Source organism: Uranotaenia lowii, chromosome 2 (assembly GCF_029784155.1).
Source record: "Uranotaenia lowii strain MFRU-FL chromosome 2, ASM2978415v1, whole genome shotgun sequence".
Classification (NCBI taxonomy): Eukaryota; Metazoa; Arthropoda; class Insecta; order Diptera; family Culicidae; genus Uranotaenia; species Uranotaenia lowii.
In genome coordinates, this window is record NC_073692.1 from 232,512,561 (window position 1) to 232,528,611 (window position 16,051).

Genomic DNA, 16,051 nt, shown 5'->3' on the forward strand with positions numbered 1-16,051 from the left:
GGAAAAATTTAGCAACTCGCCGTCTTTGACATTTTCTGACAGCTTGTAACTTCAAGTTTCTATGCTCCAAAAATTAGAACGATACTTGAACCCGTTGAAGAACTAGAAGCATTTTCGTGGGAGTAAAAAAATTGCGATTTTTCTGAAGTTAGGGGAGACTTGATCCCCTATTGAAGGAGACTTGATCTTTTATTCAGGAAGCCCTAATCCTTGTATAAAAATCAAACAAAACCCCAAGATAGAATGTTAATTGACTATTTCGGTCATGTTTGTTCTCATTTCACAATTTATAGCAGACATAAGAAGAAAATTCTATAACTTTGTCTCAACGCTATTAACATTGCATACTTAAAGGCGCTATTTTTTATAATTTAGAAAAAAAATAATTATTTTTGCTCTTTTCTTCAGACAATTGTTTGATAAATATTAGTTTTTGGATAAATATTAGTAATTTCGTAATCAGCAATCATAACGATCAATTCAGAAGAAGAATATGCCGTTTGGAAGGGGGATCAATTGTACCCAATTCTAGGGGATCAATTGTACCCATAATCAACATTTTAGAAAACTTTTTCTGAAAAAAGTTGAGAGTTTTCCATTGCTTTGAAAATATGGCATTATGAAGTTCATTTTACGCTCGAACGATTGATACATTGGAATAAATATTTTTTCATAATTTTCCCATGTAAGGAACATTTTAAAGTGAGGAAAAAAAATCTTCAAGTTACATTATGTGAAATTTTTCAAACCAAGTTCAATTACTCAAACAATTATTTTGTTAAAAAATTTTAAACTGCAAGCATTGTCATTTTGCTCATTTTGGCACATTTTTCTAGAACATTTGATCTTTGTAAGACATTCCAGTTTCGAGATATAGCTAAGGAATCAAGTATCCCCAGGGATCAAGTATCCTCATTCTCCCCTATTCTTTTGGCTTAAATCATGAAAATAAATCTTAGGATGGATGAAATTTTAATGTTAACAAACGCATAATGCAAAACAATCATATCCCAGCATATGGAATCGCCATTTATGAGATTTAGTTCTGATTTGCATTTTGTTGCATTTTGCTCCAGACAACTAACTGAATTATAAAAATATTTATTTGAAAAAAATTGGCGATTGTTCGAAAATTATTTACACACCAACAGTGTTAGTAAAGGTTGATGAAAGCAATATAAAGTTTGTAGGTGATATCATTATACCAATTCGTCACACTAGGTAAAGTTTTTACGGCATCGAAAAACGTAAAAATTTGTACATTTAATGCTCGATTTTTTATTTTTTTTATGATAATCAAAAACTTCAAAAAACTCTTTCACGATGTTAAAAACTATGTCATCATCAATTTGTTATCATTCAATAATAACTTTATTACAATATATTAAAATAAAAATTGCATGAGTGTTGTGGTATACAAATGTTGCATCTAACCCTGCTTTTGCATGATGCCCCGTTTGACGGTATAAAACATGTTCATTGTTAGCAGAATATCAAAACGAAATTAGTGGCTATAACTAAATGTTTGTTACAATACCAGATTTCATGCTTCGGGGTAACTTTTACTACTATGGTTTTAACGTATCTCAACATCTTGAAAATTATTGGTTTGATGCCAATTAGCACAGGAGACTTAAATATCAATAACAGTAATTTTTTGTTTGGACTCAATTGAATTTTTCAACATTTTCTTCCAAAAAACAAATATACTCAAAAGATGGACAATGTTGCTGCATACATCTAGGGGCAAAAATGATTAACCTTTCTCAATATTTTTTGGCCTCAAAATCTAATGGAATTTTGCCATCATGCAATTCCTCCCACTGTTTCTCTGTTCTTTTTTTATTCAAACTAAACCATTTGATAGGGTTTTTAGCGATTTGTTCTTCACAGGCTTTCTCATAGGAAATGACCGTTGAGGATACTTGATCCCTGGGGATACTTGATTCCTTAGCTATATCTCCAAACTGGAATGTCGTACAAAGATCAAATATTCTAGAAAAATGTGCCAAATGGAACAAAACAGCAATGTTTGAAGCTCAAAAAAATTTAACAAAATAAGTTTTTGGGTTATTGAACTTTGTTTGAAAAATTTCACAAAATGTGACTTGAAGATCTTTTTTCATCATTTAAAAATTTTCCTAACATGGAAATATTATAACAAAAATATTTATTTCAATACATCAATCTTTCGTGTGTAAAATGAACTTCATAATACAATATTTTCAAAGCGATGGAAAACTTCCAACTTTTTTCAGAAAAAGTTTTCTAAAATGTTGATTTTGGGTACATTTGATCCCGGTATATTCTTCTTCTCAATGGATCGTGGTCATTGCTGATTACGAGATTACTAATATTTATCCAATAGCTAATATTCATCCATCAATTATCTGAAGAAAAGGGCTAAAATAATTGATTTTCTCTTGTTTATAACAAATTGCGCCCGTAAGTATGCAATGTTTTACGGGGGTTGAGGGTTGAGAATAAGCTATTCTTTCAATTCTAGATTGTGAAATGAGAACAAACATGACCAAAATAGTCAATTAACATTCTATCTTGGGGTTTTGTTTGATTTTTCCATGGATTAGGGCTTCCTGAATAAAGGATCAAGTCTCCCTTAACTTCAAAAATATCGCAATTTTTTTTACTCCCACGAAAATGCTTCTAGTTCATCAACGGGTTCAAGTATCGTTTCAATTTTAAGAGCATAGAAACTTTAAGTTACACGCTGTCAGAAAATGTAAAAGAGTGCGATTTGCTAAATTTTTCGAAAAAGATATGGTGAAAATAAGGAAAGGGGACCAAGTATCCCCACTCTCCCCTACCTTTACAAAGGGAAAGAGTTGAATTTTCATATTAAACAATTCATTTGCTTCTAAATGCAATCATTTTATCAGGAGAGGTGTAATATTAAAAATCTCCAACTATAAACCAAATTTAGCCTATTTGAAAGTCAATTTACAGGTTTTCAAACGTAAAAAACAGTTTTCAGATATTTTAACTTCAGACATAGTTAATGATGATGATCTGCAAAACTTTCATGGTGATCAAAGTTACCCCGGTGATCAGAGTTTCCCCAGTTTTCGGTACCAAACTTAATAGCTTCAACGGGTGGCCCATTTGAATCGTTTCTTGACATCTATAGCATCTATAGGGTTAAACCGAAGAAAATATTCCACAGTTTTTTTTTTAAGATTATGAATCCCGTTTTTGGTCGGAATCTAAGGTAATGATTTATTTTTACTCCTGAACTTATTCATTAAAGTTTAGTTTCCTCAAATTAAGCTTAGGAAAACAGCGTAAACTCTGGATTAAAAAAAATGCATGTTTATGTATCTAATGGAAGTTTATAGTACAAAGTTGGTGTCCTTTGAATGTGTTCAGATTCAATGAGTTGAATAAGAAAATTTTCCAAATCAACCCGTTTGACGGGAGAACAAAAATATACGTTTAAAAACTACTTTCCATTTGTTGAGTTTTCTTCTGTGCTGTTAGTTGTAAATAATCAAATTTTTGAGCCAGGAATACATAGATAGATCAATGGAAGAAAAAAGAGTAATCTCACATCGTGAGATAGTGTTTTAAAGTTTTTGATACTCATAGAAAATTTTAAAAAATCTAGCAATAGATGAAAACATTTTTACATTTTTCGATGCCGTAAGAATCTTTTCCCACTGTGACGGCTTGGCTTAATGATATCGCCTTCAAACTCAATATTGCTTTTATTATCCTATACCAACACTGTTGGTGTAAAAATATTTTTAGGATAATCACCAATTTTTTTTAAATAAATATTTTTACAATTCAGTTACCAGTCTGGGCTAAAATGCACCAAAATGCAAATTAAAGATTTGACCTTTTGAATCTCGTTTCCATATTCTGGAATATATGATTGTTTCGAATCACGCGTTTGTTAATTTCAAAATTTCATACAACCGAAAATTATTTTTTATGATTTCTGCTAGTAGAATTCTTTGTAGGATTTTATACCCCTAAATGTATGCAGCACCCTATATGCTTTTCCTTTAAATACATTTTTGACAGAAAAAATGTTGAATTTAATTCGAACAAAACCAAAAATTACTGAAATTAGTGTTTTATGTGTTATAACATCACAATTATATTTAAAACTTTAAATTTTAAGACGTTTTCATTTGATTTTTCACTAAAAACAAAGTTTGTTGCAACTTACCCCTTTTTCTCAGTAGGGTGAAAATCTTGTTTTTGTAAATTTAAAAATAAATGGTGAAACCAATAATTTTTTCAACTAAGTCAATTTGATGTTTCATCCTTGAAACCTTAATATTTTTAATGTACAAGCTGGACATTAACTTTTTAGAGGCCATTGGAGTTGAAATGTGTTGCATGATGCCCCAGTTGATGGTACCTACTTCTTTTTCGTTTTTTTGTTTCATACATTATTTGTAAACTATTCGACCGCAAGATAGGGGTAAACTTTAAAAAAAATCAAGATAATCTACGTTTGTAAGTTTACAAGAGCTTAAACTTCAGAACATTAAGCTTTACATCCATGTCGTCATCAAAAGATACCTCTCAACAGAACGCAATATCAACAGAATGAAAGCAACTTCGAGAGGTTTCCCCTGTTCTGTTTCATTACGCTCTTGATTACAAGTAGACAATATCATTCGGTCGGCCGAATCAATCAAATTTCATTCACCACTGCTGCAAACGCACAGCACAGGAAATTTTCACTCCAATGCGCACCTTTTATTTGCGGCTCCATAGAAGAAAAGTTGTTGAAATGTAATCACCGGGAAGTAGAAGTGGACCATTCGAAGTTTTTTTTGCCCAAGTGCTTATGGATTTTGCTTACCATTTTTCTATGGCTGTTTGTTCAGCATATTTGAAAGATCGATACAACGCACTTTCAACAGTCATGGTTCCAATTACCTTTCGTGGGAACAGAACATTTGTGTGTATTGGAAATGGAAATATTTCATATTTTAGCGTAAAAGTTGTATAAGCATAAAAATATGCTGTTAACATGTTTTAATTGATGGTTTTAATATTATTTGTAAACTTCTATTCAAGGTGAAAGAAAAATTTAAACCATGTTATTAAAAACTATACGTTTTAGAGAAATAAAATGCTATTGAAAATCAATCTTTTTTTTGGCCACATGTTCTTCCCAGCAGATACCAAAACGCGTTGCTATAATTACCTTTAAAACTCCGTCTTTCTACTGCAGATTGATTGTTTTTGCTCCCCAGGTGATTTCGAACTGACAGGAGGAGGTATTTTCAGCCCAACAAGTAACGCCGGAACCAAGCATTTCTGAAATGCTCACGGTTTAAATTTTAATTGTGTATGCTCAGTCAGGTTCAAAAACCACACCCGCATCAAACCATGAAGTTGAAGCCAGGAGTTGGTGTTCGGGAAGATCGATGGAAAACGGAGAAAATATCCAGCCATCCACCCACACCAACCTATTTATCTCCGAAGAAGGTAGAAGGCAGAAACCCAGTGAGATAGGGAAAATATTGCCAGCAGTCAGTTGGTCGGTTGGTTGCCTACCTTCGGGAGCCACATGTTCTGCCAAAAGGACGAAGAACGAAGGACCACCACCACATCGCATCGCATCGCTTCCAAAGAGTTTCCGGGGCCTAGATTTTAATTTGATTAATTTTGATAATTTCCGCCTCATGAAATGACGACGGCAATTGAGTTAGGTTCGAGGTTTGCGGGTTAAATTTGCACCCTTATTTTGGCTGCTCTGGCATTTCCGGCCGACCGATCTACCGGTTGAACTATGCTGATACTGCAGATCCTGCCCGGTTATAAATGCGAGGGCAAGTTTGGCGTATGACAGATGACGAGTTTCTAATTTGGGATGTGGTATGAAATTATTCATCCTGGTAGAGCAGAAAGTCTGGGAATTTTGTTACTGAACAAAACTTGTTACTGATTTAGTAGTAGCGTCCAACTTTGAAATGCATTTAATTGGAATAGGATGTGATAAGTATAAGTTCATTGCGAACTTATGAAAACAAAAAAAAATCTAACGTTTCCTTCAACAAAACACAACATCTTCTCCTGCTTGTATCCTGTGGCATGAAGTAAAAGCACTTTATCCTTCTGCAAGTTGTATCATCGAGATGAAAACTTGTAACGCAACAAAATAAAGAAACTTGCTAGAGCCGCACAGATTCGGGTGGTTCACTGTTTCAAAAACTTAATCCTTACTGAATTTTCGTTTTTTTAACAACAAGTCTGAAAGAATTTCACATTTTTTCAAACAAATCAATTTAAACAACATTCAAAGAAACCACCCTAAGGCCGGCCATGGTAGAGTAACTCCGGCCAACATTGCACACTTTCATTTTTATGGTCCGAACCCTCGAACGCACTCATGCTTGCAGGCGATAATGGCCATTTTTTGGTGGGAGAGAAAAGGGAGAATTGTATTTTTTTTCCTAACTCGGATTTGCTCTAGGGTATTCCAGGGTTTAACAGCCACACACCACACCGGTAAGAGAAAGTAGCAATAAGTCATTGGACGATGAGGATTGCGGATTTTCAGTTGAGGCATAAATAAACTAAAAATAAAATTTGATACTTTAAATGGTTTAGGTAACATTTACGGTTTAGTCATTGATTTTTTTTTCTTGTTTCGATAGAAACTTATCTGGTGTTTATTAGACTGCCTCAAATGACCCGACTTTTGAAAAAGTTATACGCTGCAGGCTAAAATTGATCCTGGGCCTAGTACAAGATCTTATGCCAAATTTGGGCCAGATCGGACCACGGGAAGGGGTCGCTCAACGAGCTTGAAGTTTGTATGGGATTTTGAGAGATTTTGTTCGAGAGGAAAATGAAAAAACAGTTTTTCGTCAATAACTTTTGTCTCCTTCGACCGATTTCTTTCAAAAACAGGTTTTCTTAAAGCCTAAACTATGACAAACATTTCATCCGAAGATTTTATTTCCATTAAAGTTAAGATAAAAAAGTTATTAAGCATCAAAAATTGTCTAACTTTTTTAAGGGTGATATTCATCAGTGTTCTAATGAGGCGACTAAATGTCCGACCAGAACACTCAATGTGAAATGCATGCTGTTTCAAATAATGACCGATTTTAACCATTTGCAACCGATTGCAATTTATGATGTTTTTCAAATATTTGAGATTGGATGTAATTCACTTGATAGTTCGGAAAGAAGTAAGGACGGAAAAATGCTTGACAATTTAAAAAAATTGCATAATCACAGGGGCTTAGGAACATGACTGGACGATTTATGATGCCAATATTTAGAGTTGTATGGGAAATTCAAACACTGTGAAATGTTATGCGCTGCAGGCTAAAATTGATTCTAGTCCGAGAACAAGATCTTATGCCAAATTTGGGCCAGATCGGATCACGGGAAGGGGTCGCTCAACGAGCTTGAAGTTTGTATGGGATTTCGAGACATTTTGCTCGGAAGAAACATGAAAAACCAGTTTTTCATCTATAACTTAAGTTCCCGTTGGCCGATTTCTTTCAAAAACGGGTTTTTCTTATAGGATGATATTCATCACTGTCAATGAGTCGGGGCGGTCGAACATATTGACGCCTCATTAACAGTAATGAATACCATCGTAATAAAGTAAGCCCATTTTTGAAGCCTAATAACTTTTTTATCTTAACTCTTATCGAAATGCAATCTTCGAATGAAATATTTATCATAATTTAGGCTTTTAGAAAAATTGTTTTTGAAAGAAATCGGGTGACGGGAACCAAAGTTATTGATGAAAAACTGTTTTTTATTGGCCACAAATCGTCCAGTCATGTTCCTAAGCCCCTGTGGTTATGCAATTTTTTTTAATTGTCAAGCATTTTTCCGCCCTTACTTCTTTTCGAACTATCAAGTGAATATCATTTAAACTCAAATATTATAAAAACATTAAAAATTGCAATCGAGCGCAACAACAATGGTTAAAATCGGTCATTATTTGAAGAAACGGCATTTCACATTGAGTGTTCTGGTCGGACTTTAGTCGCCTCATCAAAACAGTGATGAAAATCACCCTTAAAAAACTTAACCAACTTTTGAAGCTTAATAACTTTATTATCTTAACTTTAATTGAAATGCAACCTTGGGATGAAATATTTGTCAAAGTTTAGGCTTTAAGAAAACCTGTTTTTGAAAGAAATCGGTCGAAGGAGACAAAAGTTATTGACGAAAAACTGTTTTTTCATGTTCCTCTCGAACAAAATGTCTCAAAATCCCATACAAACTTCAGGCTCGTTGAGCGACCCCTTCCCGTGGTCCGATCTGGCCCAAATTTGGCATGAGATCTTGTACTAGGCCCAGGATCAATTTTAGTCTGCAGCGTATAACTTTTCACAGGTTTTAAATTTCCCATACAAATTTGGGGCAGTCTAGTGTTTATTCTTGGGCAACTAACTATATCACTTGCCAACTTAGCTATATCATGAGCCCAGTCAATGAAATGATTCTGATGAATTGTTCATATACTATGCTATAAAAATTATCTAAACATCATTGAAAGAACTTTGTAAGTTGAAGTGTGAAAAAAATAAGACTTCTTGTGAGTTAAGTTATTTGGTGATTGCCTTCATAAGTATTGTAAAATAAACGTAAAAGTTTGTTACATTTTTTTGTTCATAAAAATCATAAAATTAGATCATTTTTTTTTTTTTTTTTTTTTTTTTTTTTTTTTTTTTTTTTTTTTTTTTTTTTTTTTTGATATTATAACTTTCTAAAATAAGTCCTCAGTCTTCATCGTGCTCTCATCGCGCGCGGTTCGGTTTGTGTTCTCTCTCCAAGGATGCCGTCCAAAATAATATACAGCCAACATTATGGCGATTGTGGGTACAGTTTAATGTCGTGTAATAGTGGAAATACGTGGAATAATAGGTGACGAATTCAAGTGTTTTGTTCAGAATGGTGGAGCGGTGAATAAGATTCGCGTCGGTCGGGTTGAACAGCAGCGGAATTCCTATTCCTAATTATACTAGAGGCGGAGCGCCATCGGTTTTAGAACATGTCCGAACGTGTTGAACGAGCTATCGGGCATTGCAGGCTAGTCGCACTTGCAGCGCCTAATATGATGATGAAAAATCTAGTGATTCTGAAGTTGAATTTGGAGATTGTGCGTGGGGAAAGATTTATTTCTTAAATGATTAATTGTTGTGCAAAGAATCATGAGGGTTCGTTTAGGCCATGCGGTCCAGGAAGTGTAGCGAATATTTTTCTATCCTGCGCCGCTTGCTGTGATTGATTAAAATCAAATACGGTTGCGTTGTACGCTAGTGAAAAGTCTCAGCTAAAACAAAGGCACCGAATAATTCAATTCCGATAAAAATCCATGTGATGTTTTTTTTTAACAATTCTTTATTTAAACATGTGATGTTTTGTGCAAAAGAAAAAATACGTGTTATTGTTGTTATGTTCTTATGGTTTGTGATTTTTTGCTAATAGTTTTCAATTAAAATTGAAATAATGAAGAGATGGAGGGGCTGCGCATCAAGTTTTGAAAGAGGATCGGAGTAATGATTTGAAGGGAATTGCGTTGGCACGAAATAGTGGAAATGGAGGAAGTATTTGCCTTCAAGAGTGATGCGGTCGCGAACAAGTTGCCTCGACAACAACATCGTAGTTTTTGCGTCGCTTTAAAAATCAATCAGCGCTTGTTGTGTGTGATTTGATGTGGTTTAGAAAAAAATTGAAGAAAGATCAAAATTTAAAAATCTAGTTAGGAAATTTGCCTACTATGATGGTGAAAGCCGATTCGGTGAAAGAATTAAAAGGAAAAAAAATCAAATAGATGAGAGTTGGATGTGCCTACAGTGAGAAAAAATGAGGGTCAAATAAGGTTTAAAATCGTTTTGGAAAAGTGAAAATATAGCTTAGGAAGGAAATTGGGTCTGCTGGCATCTTGATATGGTGGATAGAAAAAGAAGGAGTTGATGCCCACTTTGGTGAGATTGTTCCTGTTTTTTATTTTTTTTTTTTTTTCATATTGTGGTTTAACGATTATTTGAACGTTCAATCAGGTGCCAACTGGCCAGGTATATACACGGATGCCGGAATACCTGTAGTAAGTGTATAACATTTAAGATGTTATTCATTTTGAACTGGTTATGTATCTGTTTGAATTGTTCTTCCAAATATATACTTACATTTAAACGTTACATTCACTTCACAACAGTTCACACGAAGCCATGGTGCCGGGTATGGAGTTAGGTGTTGTCTAAATAAATCAAATGAATCCATACTTTGGTCAAACTGCGGTGAATCCGTGCACCCATGGTGGATTAACAACATACAACATACATAAAAATCATAAAATTAGATTTCCTAATGAAATTTACAAACTTCGCTAAACATCTTCCACCTAAACCAAACTTTTTGACCCTCAAAACCTGAAAGATATAGAAAAATTCTAATTAATATCCTAATAAATCTCTTTTCGTAACTTCTTTCGTAATTTCTCAGAACCAACAGAAATGCGCCTGTATATATATACTATACAAATTTTAACAAAACTTTTTAAATTCATACACATACATTGAGGCGTTTACGTTCCAAAAAAATGTTCCATACGAGCGATTGAGCAGGACTAATTACACTAGAGCTACTTTTTTTTGTGTCTTTCTTATTGTTTGAGTTGTTCTGGATATTGTTTAAAATATAAATTTCAGGTATGCTTCAGACATTTCACAAAGTATTCATAAGTGTACAACAATTGAACTGAGTGCTGAATATTTGTGAAATGATGAGAAAGGTTTATACTGAATTTTCATTATTTCGTTGGAGGCTTTTAGTTATTTTGACTTAAGATATCACTAACAAGGCATATATTTTGAAAACATGCTGACAACTATCCGCGCTTTTAAATTTTACGGACTTATTTTACATGAATATCAACAAGATATTTTCTGCTATGAAATATACCGTAAACTGGGTGAACTTTGATCACTTTTTTCATTCATTTTTTAATAATGGAAGGGGTTAATTTTTTTAAACACCTTAAAGTTTTAAAACACTTACTGAGGTGAGGAGTATTAAACATGATAATTGATTGCTGTTAATTCAAACGACATTGGTGGTTTTAATTAGATGTTTGTTAAAAAACCAGACTTCGAGTTTCGGGGTAACTTTGATCACTATGGTTTTTACGTATCTCAACATCTTCAAAATTATTGTTTTGATGCCATTTAGCAAAGAAGGCTTAAAACATTGATAACTGTAATTTTTTGTATGGACTCAATTGAATTTTTCAACGTTTTCTTTCAAAAACAAATATTCTCAAAAGGTGGACAATGTTGCTGCATACATTTAGGGGCATAAATTATAAACATTTTACAATATTTTGTGGCCTCAAAAACAAATGAAATTGTACCTTTATGCAATTCCCCAAGTCCTCGCACTATTCCTATGTTCTGTTCAAACTTAAACATTTGATAGGGTTTTTAGCCATTTTTTTTATACGGACTTTTTCATGAAAAAAGACCGTTTTTTTTCAACATCCAAAACTCACCATCAAATGACCATAAAAATAACACTTAAACTACATCTTAAACAAGACAAAAGTTGAACTTTCACAATAAATAACCCATTTGCTCCTAAATGCTTAAATTTGATCAGGAGAGATGTTTGTTTGTGAACCTTCAACAAACCAGATATTTTAAGATTTTTAAATTACATTTTAAGTAACACTAAAAATCTTCTAATAAAAACCAAATTGAGCTTATTTGTAGCTCAACTTATAGGCTTTGAAACGAAGTAAACAGTTTTCAGATATTTTAACTTTATGCTTAGTTAATGATGATTATCTGCAAAAATTTCATGCTGATCAAAGTTACCCCGCTGATCAAAGTACCCCCAGTTTACGGTACATCTACATAATGACACTAACATTTTATTGTTTTTTTTTCACGTGGTTTTCGTGCTTAATTGATCAATTTTTTAATTGATTTCATTTTGGTTGTCTTAGAAATCCTTGGTTCATATGCTTATCGATCTTGGCAGTTAGGTTGAAGAGCTACAGCCATTCTCGATTAATTTTTTGTAGATCCTGAGTTAAATAGAAGAGACGAATATAAACCCCATCTGAAGAAGGGTTTGGGGAAAAACGACAACATATCAAGTTGAAATCTTTCCGTTTGTGGAACGCCACTGAAACGGAATCAAACAATTTTTATTTTAATTTTAATTTAATGATTAATGTCATTTCGGTGAACTATACATTCTAATAGGAAGAATTTCAAACGAAAGTAATGAAAATTATAGACGGATAGATTAGATTAGGAAGCATGAAAGGTGTTGAAAATGAGCCAAGAGCGTGATTTGAGAAAACTTCTTGCCGCACAAGACCATTTGTCCCACATCGTATTATTGTCAAGAAGAAGCAAAGTCGATAGGCTGATAGCCTATGTATCAATAGGCCTATGGCCCTTATTCTGCGCCGCGCGTGACGTGATGATAGTCACCTCACCTCGGAGTCACCGTGAGATTTGTCACCTTATTCCCGGAGTCGTTGCGGGTAAAGTGACAGAGGTTCATTCTAGGTGAGCGCTCGAATGAACACATCTGTCAAAATGGCAGAATTCGGGTTGGTGCTGTTTTGATTTTGCTCTCGCTTCGAATTTTCCGAATTAAGTTTTTGTATAACTGGTTGGAATTTCGGTTCGAAAATGGCCATCACCGGATTGTACGGTCACAGCAAGCTGCTCAAGGATGATAAACGGACGATTTATGCGACGTAAGTTGAAATTTCGCTCATCAAAGCTGGGGTTGGATCTGGGTCATATTGCCGAAAAAACAAAAGCAGATGCCGACGGCTGCTACTCCAAAGAATATTAAGCTGTTTGCTGAACATTTTCCTTTTTTCAAAACATTTATCAGGTACGTAAAAAAGTTTGTGTTTTGTACTTGAAACTGTTCGAATGGTTTCAGTAAATTTTAACCATTCAAGAAAAGATAAATTTTATTTTTCGTTTTCAGTAAGTGCTGCTGAAAGTTGTAGGCTGGAATTTCATTTATCTATTCTGCCGTTCTAAGCAAGATTGTCACATGTGGAAAAACGTGCAAACGAGAAAAACGCGATGGAAATATCAGCTATATTTCCAATTTTTCTCTCAAACTAAAAATTCAACGACAGTATTTTCGTTGTGAACAGTTCAAGTTAATCATTTTACAATGTTTTCTGCCAAAATAATCAATAAATATATAATCAATAATTACATTTCCTACAAAAAATAACAGCAAATTAGAGCCAAAAATGCTCCGTGTGACACTTTAGCGTAGAATCAGAACACATGCCGATGCAAGTTCTACGAGAAACTGTCACACGGCTACAATTTTTCTATTATTTTAAAAGCCTGCGTAGTTTATTTTTTTCTCAAAAACTCATGCTAAACCGTTTTTTGAGAAATACGTTCCTCTTTGTTTATAAAAATGTATAGTTGAGTATGGATCCTGTAAATAGTGCCTACCGAAAAGTGATTAGTGAAAATTTCTCTGAATAAAACACTCAAGGCTTCTCGCTCCTCCTCTGCCCTCTATTTTAGTGTTCTTTTCAGTGAATAACATTAAATTCAACAGTTTGAACTCATCTTAAGACAATTTTTTAATTAAATTTGCATTTTTCATAGAATTTTCTCTAGTGTGACATTCTTGCGTAGAACTATCAACATAGAGACAACCACCTTGATGAAAATTTCGTATAAGTTCAGAACAAAGTATACTTGTTTGTGTTTTTATTCGAAAGTTAACACTAAAAGAGACCGTTTCCAGCAAAAAAGTGAAAATGACCCAAAAGTCACATGGGACATTCTTGCTTAGAACGGCAGTATTCCGAAGTGAAATTTAAAAATACATGGAAGAAGTGCACCCCGCTGGAGCAAGTGTCTAGAAACCAACCAGGAACGCACCGAGCAGCAGCGGAAATCTGCCACAACCGGAACATGAAAGATGGTTTCCAATATGCCGCCCTGCGAAGCCCATGATGCTGGATGATTATCGTACTGGGTTTGAAAAGTGGCAGCTGTCTGAAATTTGCAACAGGCAAACCGTGAAGCAAATAAATTTTAAATAATTTTTGTCGGCTACCTTATAGTTGCGTATTATGCAACCAATAGGGTGATGTAAAATCTACAAATAAATTATTTTTAAGCTACAAACTGCATTATAAATTTGACCGTTTATTACGCCGTATTGACTCATAGAAATTATTTCGAAATACTCAGATTCGGATTTCAAGTTTAATATTTTCCCCTAAAATCTTTTTAAAAAATTAAAAAAAAAACGATGAAAATTTTAAAATCGTTTCAACTTTATGAAATTGTTCTTGCTTGTCCCACTGGATGAAAATTTTTGGTTAAATTTTTTCCAAGTCGGTACCTGAATCGATACCGACAATTGTCACCTAAAATCGTCACCCAAACGCGACTATTCTCACCCACGGTGACTACGAGGATATGGTAAGAACTCACAAAGTTCATCCGAAGTGACGTTCCTCACCTAAACCGACTACTGGAATAGAGTGACTTGGGTGACTCTACTATCATCACGACACTTGCGGCGCTGAATAAGGGTCATAGTCTTTTTATTTTCAGGATTTCCATCCTCTGTGATGATTTATCCTTGAACAGTACAACAACTACAGTAATGGCACCCAGGGGTGGTTTTGGCAAAAATCAGGACAACATGGAGAATAAAAATCATGATTTTTCAGGACACCTACCGAGGGATTGGATGCAACATTTGTATATCACTGCACTGATATAGTTTTTAATTTTATATAATGTAATCGAGTTGATAATGACATAATTTTTCACATCTTAAACAAGTATTTTAAAGTTTTTCATTTTCGTTCAAAATTTAAAAAATCCATCAATAAATGTACAAATTTTAACATTTTTCGTAGCCGTAAAAACTTTACCCAGTATGACGGGTTGGCTTAATGATATCATCAACAAACTATTTTCTGGTTTAATTATCCTATTCCAACACTGTTGTGATAAATCACCATTTTTTTTATATAAATATTTTTATAATTCAGTTACCTGTCTGGGGTGAGATGCAACATAATGGAAATCAAATATTCACTTTTTAAATCTCGTTTCCATATGCGAGAATATGATTATTTTGCATAACGCATTTGTCAACATTGAAATTTCATTCATCCATAAATTTATTTTTATGATTTCAGCTAGTAGAATTTTTGTAATATTTTTTTACCCCTAAATGTAAGCAATATCCACATGTTCAGGAAAAATGTAAAAATTCGTTTCAACAGGTCCAGAAATTACTGCAGTTGGTGTTTTTATACGTAATGGCTTTTAAGGCTTCAAAAATATATCTAAAACTATACATTTTCATAAGTTTTCATTAGATTTTTCATTAAAATCAATTTTTTTTTTGCAAGCTACCCCTTTTTCTAAGTATAGCGAAAATGGCATGTTTTTTGAAAATTAAAAAAAAACTGAAGAAATCATTTATTTTTCAGACCATCTCAATTTGAGGTGGTGCACTGGTGCTCAAAATGTTTACTAGAGCTTAATGTAAAAAAAAATGTAACTCAATATCATTTTCGAGAAAGCAAGTAAAGAGACAAGAATCAATAAAATTAGGTCAAAATAAAGTTGAAAGATGTAGTCAAGTGAGAGACTTAGGAATATTATTGGTCTCTAAACTAACCTTTGTTGTCCATTTTAATAATATCAACTACAAGGCAAGTAATATGCTTGGTTTTATCAAAAGATTTAGTTTGCATTTTATTGATCCACCAACCTTAAAACTTTTGAAACGCCTCAATTTATACAAATGATTTAAGAGCGTCTTTGCTGACATGCCGATTATATCGAAAAACGCCATTTAAATTTCATCTGAATTCAAAGATTATTATCGGTTTTATCGAGTTTAGCTTTTTATTAACATTTGTTTGGAGTTAAAATTAAAATATGTATTTTAAAATCAGAACTTTTTAGGACTTTTTATGAACAAATTTTCAAAAATCAGAACGATACATGAGTTTTTGAAAAATCAGGACAAATGCTGATAAATCAGGACACCTGGCACC